We start from the raw sequence: 8,319 nt of genomic DNA on the forward strand, positions 1-8,319 counted from the left end.
GTGCACACAGGTCGAGTTTATATTGACTAAGTCACATGTGACCTGGAATGAAGTATAGGTTACGTGTAAAAGCCCATGCCATCACAAAAGATCTCCCTTTGTGAACTTCTCGCTAAAAACCCGCCGATGAAGGTTGAGTAATGATAAAGGATAGCAGGTATTTTTGCAAGGAGCCCTTCATGTGCAGACGCTGTGTCACTAAATCCGATCAGCGTTCAGATTTCCCGACGTCCTTGAATGCATCATCAGATGATCAGCCGAACTCCGTTAAACAAACGAACATTTTAAAAGTAGTTTTGTTCTCCTCTTGATGACAGACCTGACAAAGCTTCATTTTTACTTTTTACTAATCTGCATCATGATGTTGAAATGTCGGCAAAGGTAAGAGCTGTTAATTAAAGTACATCACAGGAAAAGCGGGTTGTTTTTCTGTAAACAATGCAGCACGTGGAAAAGGAAGTCTTGGCTGGAAGTCGTTTTAACAAAAACAAGGTAAGCCTGGAAATACGTAGAGGCCAATATAACTTAAACATATAAATGAAAACATAAAAATGGCATGACAGTTAGCCTACCTGATGTTATACAGCCGGTCCTGTCAGTATGATAAGATGGGCAAGCGAAGAAAAAAACGCACACCGATTGACTGACACATGTACAAATAAATGACTACTGAACTTTGGCTGGTGGTAGTGATGTTTTCTATTGGTTAAAACAGCAACAGCCTTGGCAATGACATTGGGCTACCAAATATCGCTGGGGGAGATAGTCAAGGTTAGATTTGCATGTTAAATTAAAACAGTGAAAAAGCATTTTCTTGATAATCAAAAGTTAAAAAATATATTTTTTGGTCCTATAGTAGCTTCTTTGCAGGCCACACCTCAGCGAACTATCGGCTGATTGGTGTTCATTTTTGCCAATAAAGATTTGGAATGAATGCCTTTAATGTTTTGGTGTACATGTGTGTGGGCTAGGGGGGCTCCATACATAATATTAGCCCTGTCGCAGTCCTGCAATCTGCTGGTGTGGACCTGCTCCGCTAAGTGATTTGCATTTGCCTTTATGACCATTTATAGTGCGTCTAATGAAGAGCGATTGAGGCTCGGGGTATTGCCCCCTAAAGAACCAGAGCGGCAAACCCTGAATGCTCAGGGCCGGCTGTCGGACACTTCTCCCAGCAGAACCTGAGCTATTGGGAAAGGTGTACTACAGACCCTTCTTGGGTGGTGGCCTCACCTACCCAAGTGTACAGTCTTCAGTGTGGCCCTGAGTTTTCAGCACGATCTTGACCATAGTCAGGGATCCCACAAAGGCTAAATTATGAGACAGGAAATAGCCAACCTGCTGGAGAATGGCGCTGTCAGAGAAATGGATCCTCAGACACAGAGGTGTGAGTTCTACTAGGTTTGTTTTCTGATCCCTAAAAAGAGAGTGTATTTCACCCGGTACCACAATTATGAGGGCTGAACAATTTTCTGAAAGTGTTACCTTTTCACATGCTAAGTACAGCAGTGTGCTCCAAGCCTTGACACAGCAAAGTTGGTTCTGGCATTCTGTTTTTGCCTCACAAGGTGCATGTGGGCAGTACTGGCCCCAGTGCAAGTCAGCGCAAATCTTACCATATTTAGATTATTTGGCTGATCTGTGCTCTAACACAGGAACAAGGGGAGTGGGATATTACAGTCCCTCTAAGTCATGTTACAAGACTCGGCCTCACTGTCTAAGATGCCAAAAGATTTCTCACACCCAGCCAAAGAGTAGTGTTAATTAAATTAACTTTGGACTCTCGCCAGATGTTGGCCTCCCCAACTCTGCGGCAAGTGGAGGTGATACTCCAGCGTTCTGTTTTCAGGAGGTTGAAGTATGCAGATTACCACTTACACCATGTCTTGTCCCTTTCGCCCATAAATTCAACATATTGGGAATATTTCCAAGTATATGCTGTCCTCTCTGGAATCTCGCTTGTTGAATTAGCTAGCTTGTACGCATGCGCACCGACACAACTGTGTTTACCTTCCACTGGTATGCAGCTACCGGTCAAGAAGTAGGAGAGAAACAGAAACAGTGCTTCGGGATTTTCTTTTCTTTTTTGAAGCGACAAAAGGAAAAGGGAGATACAGCAATTTTTTTCCAGTAATGAATACTTTTATGAAAAAATAACAAAGGAACAGATTACTTGAATTACAGAAGTAACGTTTTACCTTACTCGGTACAACACAAATGGAATCTGAGTACTCAACTGATTACTTTGTAAGGCTTTACCCCTAACACAGCAAATAGGCCTCCTGCATGTGCGGCCATTCCAAGTTTGGAAAAATGCCTCAGCTTGCAAACCTGGCATACCCATGGCCAGGTCACCTCATGTTGCCTCTGATAGCGGTGACAATACTCAGAAGGCCCTGTATTTAAGCAATGCACAGGCTGCTTGATGGAGCTGCTGCCCAAGAGGGGAGACCTCCTGTCACAGCTGGAGGGCCTCATCTGGCATCCAGGCCTGGAATCTATGAATATGACCCTTAAGGGCTGGACCTACTCCTAAGGGATTATGATCAATCATTAATCCAAACCATTATGGACTTTCCACCAGGGCACTCAATTCCAAGTGATTTTGGCTTGTCATCATGAAGGGGCGGCTTGTCAGTGGGTGGGTGGTAGGCAACAAGTGAACATTTTTTCCTCGAAGTCGATGTGTTGCAAACCTCCCAAAAGTGGTCCAAGGAAGAAAACCAGTGAAGCAGCTACAGGGTCATGGGCTGCCAAGGCTCACTGATTCGCACGGGGAGCGAAGGCTGGCCAGTGTGGTCTGATCCAACAGAAGAGCAACTGTAGCTCAGATTGCTGAAAAAGTTAATGCTGGTTCTGATCAAAAGGTGTCAGAACACACAGGGCATTGCAGTTTGTTGCGTATGGGCTGTGTTGCCACAGACCGGTCAGAGTGCCCATGCTGACCCTTGTCCACAACTGAAAGCGCCTACGATGGGCATGTGAGCATCAAAACTGGACCCAGGAGCAATGGAAGAATGTGGCCTGATCTGATGAATCACATTCTCCTTTACATCATGTGGATGGCTGGGTGTGTGTGCGACACTTACTTGGGGAAGACATGGCACTAGGATGGAAGAATTGTGGGACCCATGGTGATGTTAAGCGTGTAAAGGGACACTGGGCACCCCCCAACCTCATGTTTAATTTTCAGTGTTTTTTATATCCATTTGTTTAGTCAGAAGGTGATTAATATTCATGTACAAAAGCATCAGTAATATTTAAGTAGGTTTATCTGTGGTTAAAATGAGTAAGGCTCACACAGGCACTTCTGGGCAGCTTAGGGGTCTTTAGGATGCATGTTGCATATGCGTCATTCAGAAGACTGAGATGTCCGGTAATATTCAGCCACGATGAGCTGATGTGCTTGTGTTTCTGTATTTCCAGGTGAGCAAAAGTGATGAAACAATGTATAAAAGTAGCGACACAAATGTATATTGAGTGTGTGAGAGAAACGGATGACTTATTGCAAATAAGTTGGTTTTGTCTAAGTTTTGTAATTGATTCTCCTTAAACTGCCACACCTGCCGTGTTTGCTAGTTAGGAAAGTGAGTAAAGTAACCACGTGTCCTGCTTTAATATTAGCTGTGTGAGTGTGATGAATATTGTCAAAGTACGATTCAAGCAAACATTTATTGCCTTACGTTTGAGTGAGCGAGAGTGTGAAGCATATGCGTCATTCAGAAGACTGAGATGTCCGGTAATATGCAGCCACGATGAGCTGATGTGCTTGTGTTTCTGTATTTCCAGAGAGGAGTAAAAGTATAAAAAACCCATGCACGCCTGGAAGTCTCTTTTGTGTCCAAGTGTGCAACAGAATGCAAGCCGGCAAAGGCAGTGTGATGTTTCGGGCAATGATCTGCTGTGAAACCTTGGGTCCTGCCATTCATCTGAAAGTTACTCTGACACGTACTTACCTAAACATCTACTTAAACATTGTTGCAAACCAAGTACATCCCTTCATAGAAACTGTATTCCCTAATGGCAGTGGTCTCTTTCAACAGGAAAATTAAAATTTAATCAAGTTTTATTTGTATAGCGCCAAATCATAACCAAAGTTATCTCAAGACAATTTACAAAGAGAGCAGGTCTAGACCGACGTTTTTTAATGCGCCACACAGAAGTTTATGGGCTCAATGAATGAACCATCAATGAATTACCTTTACAACGCCTACATTATGCTTTTACAGCAGAGCAGTCTCTATAGATGCAATGCAAATAGTGTTTGTAATTTTTACTAATCGTATGCCTCATGCTTTTACTGTGGGAAGTGCTGCAGTGATGTCTGGGTCAAAATCATAAAGGGATGATTATTATTACGGAATTGTTTTCCTCTTCTTTATTTCTCTCGCAGCTTACTATATCATTTGTTGCAGAGCCATAAAGTAATGAAACAGCTTCGCTGGTTGTTAGATTTAAACTTAAATTGCACCGTGGTTATATTGGGAGAGAAGACAGGTACGGTTGTCACAGTGGCAGCTCAAAAACCTCTTACACATAAGTAGGAAGAGAGTCTGAGCATGTGACAGCTTGTAGTAACAGGATACAACAGTTATTGTTTTCTATATGTTGTCATTTATTATAAGATCCAAACATGAACAGCCTTTTGTACCAAACCTAACAGCTGTTTACTGAACAATACGGTATAAATATTTTATAGTATTCATTTAAACCTTTTATTTAAAACTTTGGTTTTGGTGTGCCAACCCAAGATTTTCTGTGGCCACCCCTATGAAAAAATCCTGGGGTCGCCACTGGTCCCATTCCTCATTTTAATGCTGTTCTCAAACCCTCACAGACTCACCCGCTCACGCACTGCACGCCTGACGCCATTAAAGTCTGTGAGTGTTCAGTGCTTAGGCTTTAGGGTGGAGATTGGGATTGGGCCTTCGTCCTCCCACCAGAGATGCATGGAGAGACACGAGGAAACCAAGAGAGAGAGGAAACGAGGGAACATGGGAGACATGAGAGTTTCCGATGAAGCGTTACGTGCAGCGACGTCCGTTTGTGATGATCGCGTCAGCTGATCACCGCTGGATCAGCTGTCAGTCTGCTTTAACAGCTGTTTGTGTCTGTACACATGTGAACTGTATTAATTCTAATAAACACACAGTTACAGTGTTTTCTCTCTGTAACCTGTTACCTGTGTAACAAACACCTGCACATGAAGAACAGGCTGCAGTCTGTGTTCCGTAATAAAAGTTAACAGGGAAATAACTGATCATGACGAGAGGTATTTTTTTAAATTAAATTTAATAGAAAATTAATCTGTTTTTGCTACTTTGATTCAATTAACTTTGAGACTGTCCTCAATATGGCGGTTCCAGAACTACTTCCGGTTCAAGCAAGACGAGCGGAGCGAGGAGATATCAAATAAGAGACATGAGAAGCAGTCAGAGTCGCGTCAGTGGAAGTCCAATATGCATGATCCACCATTGCTCTCCGACTCCTCTCCTCGCGTCTTAGTCCCTCCCATCGGAGACGCGAGCGGAGGAGGCGAGGAAGAGACACGAGGAGAGAGGAGTCGAGGCAACAGACATTTAACAACATGAGACATCTCTGCTTCAGAGCCGTCATTTAAAGGGGACAATTGAATATGATGTGTGGCACAGCTGCATCATCTGTCACAGCCTGCTGTTTTTATGATCTCTGTCAGCAGAACAGTGTTTATGACGAGTTACTTTAATTCACTTCACAACGTAGCATAATGTCACGCGAATGTACGGATGTCGTTTATTTTTTTATTTAACACACACACTCACACACGCAACTAAGAGGTACATTTATTATAATCCTCAAGCATAACTGTGTGGCACCAACAATCGTGCCCACAGATGTTAACTCTCCAGTTTTATGCAGTCTTTACGTCACGGGTGCCGAAAAGACTTCCGCAAAGGATACACCGGTGTATCCTCGCTCATAGCTCCTCCCGCAAGCCTCCTCGATCCTCTTTCCTTGAGATGCATTTTATGAATTTAGACATCCTTCAAGATGGCGTGCTGAGATCGGTTTCCGGGTCACAGGCAGGAGGACCGAGGAGTGAGGAGACGAGGAGGCACAAAATAGACAAATGAGAAGAGCCTTCTGTTTCTACGGCTCTGAATGTAGCGTCACTCAGTCAGTCACATACAGACCCATTTGTAGGGCTGACCCTAGCTAGAAATGATGAGTAATGTACAAGCATAACAAAAAGGAATTGGAATTTCCTTAAAAGTCAAAGTACAGACTCACAAAAAATGTTTATACCTCTCAGCCCTAAAGAGGTGTGTGTCTCTGTCTGCATAGGCCAGGGTCTCTACAGACAGAGGTGTGTGTCTCTGTCTGTAGAGACCCTGGCCTATGCCTGTATTTTCATAGCTGTTTGCAGGCTGTTTCTGGACATTAATCTTTGGCCATTGTGAAAACAGGACTATAATGTAGCAAGCAGGTGCCAGGTGGTAAGCGTGCTGGGACACACTATCATGACATCACATGTTGCCTGGAAACCAGATGGGCCATTAAATCTAATAAGTAAAAACGCTGACTGGCAGCATGTATAAGTGTGTCTTTCAGTGTTTACATAGGCATATATTTAATTGTTGTCAATTACAGATAAACGTATTTGCGGTTCCCGTCACTGTCTATGCTGGCATTGTTTACACTTATTATTATTTTTTGGTCAAACTTTGTTGAACTACTTCAATGTACGAACATTTGTTTACATTTAGTGGGGGGCTGTACAATCACGTTTGTATACATCGCCAAGTTCGCTATGAACCCTGGGTAAGTCCCACAGGAAACTCTGCAGATATGCGGACTCACGGAAAGTCTGTAATTTGGCGTTGAAAAGTCCGCATCAGAGCCCTCACACACACTGTGATCTGACAGTGGGACAGCACTAAGCACGCACGCATTTACCGGGATCGCGCATCAAAGTCCGTGAGTCCGTGAGTGTGGAGATTGGGATTGGGCCAAAGACGCAAGTGAAGGAAGCATGGATGCAATTTAGGAGACATGAGAAGAAGCCTCTGTCTACACGGCTCTGGATACTTAGTTCAGGGAGTAGGCGGGGCTGCTCCTCTGCTGTCCTCACCTACGTCTGCAGCGTGCACCTGCTTTCAAACACGTTGTCATCTGCCTCATAAGGACAGTCCTTAGGCTTGTTCGGGATGACTGCCAGCTTGCCTCGACAACAGGCGAGAGTAGCCGATTGCAGTCGGGGGAGGAGTCATGAAGTCGGACACTTCTTTGCTGCTGGCCTCGTCAAGCATCTATAATACCAACACCTCACTGTAAATTGAAGTGAATAAAGTCTTCATTTGTTGTTGTTGTTATTATTATTACTATCATTATTATTTTAAGTGGATTTAATATTAAGTTCTCATTATACTTTATTCAGGGATTTTGATATTTATTTCGATATAAACGTCATTGTATTTATGTTACCCTGTAGCTGTTATGCTTAATAGAGCGTTCATGAGGAATGTGTAAAGCATTACAATGTGAATGACAGTACTTTGATAAAAACCGTTTGGTGTCTGACACTTCATTAAGTTTAATGAATAATGATGAATAAGACAGAAGTCTCGTCACTTCCTTGTGGGGGGTGTCAAGGCTTTTTTCAGCCAAAAGGGGCTTCACTCAAACCAGAGCAAGTCGTTTCCCATCATGCCTGGAGTTGTGCAGTCAGTGGAGAGCAACTGCGGCGCCTGGCCCTGAAAAATGCGGCCGCCTAGCTCCCGCGGGACTTCAAAGTCTCGCGCAGTCGGGTTTTCGGAGCAAGTCGGACAACAATCTAACCGTCATGCAATACGCTTGGCAAGGCGGCGATCGATCTGCGTAGGTCTCGGTCATTTCGAACAAGCCTCTTGTCACACATTGCCCATAAAAACATTATACAAAACAAATGATGAGCTTAAAGATTGCATTGCTTTAGATTAAACTACTCAACCATAAGTAAAGACTTACACTGATTGACTGACACAACGTTTGTATCATGTATGTATCATTACTTTTAAAACAAAAGACTATGCATGTTTTATTACTGCATATCCAACGACATCATGTTGCAAAGCAACCTATAACATAACTTGAATTATCACGTTTATCTCAGTACCCTTAGCGCTCATCACCATTCTCTGTTGTCTTCAGTATTTGAAGGTTTTAAATAACAATAGTACATCATTTGATGTCATTATTTTAAAGTTAATACTGTAATACCTCCCAAGCAGGAGGTGGTGGTAATGTACCTCACGTCACTGATGGGTGCCAAAAGCCATGCAGCGACAAGAAGAAGAACGC

The sequence above is a fragment of the Semicossyphus pulcher genome, unplaced genomic scaffold (genome assembly GCF_022749685.1).
Source record: "Semicossyphus pulcher isolate SPU_LCO1_2020_fin unplaced genomic scaffold, fSemPul1.0.p SCAF_7, whole genome shotgun sequence".
NCBI classification, from domain to species: domain Eukaryota; kingdom Metazoa; phylum Chordata; class Actinopteri; order Labriformes; family Labridae; genus Semicossyphus; species Semicossyphus pulcher.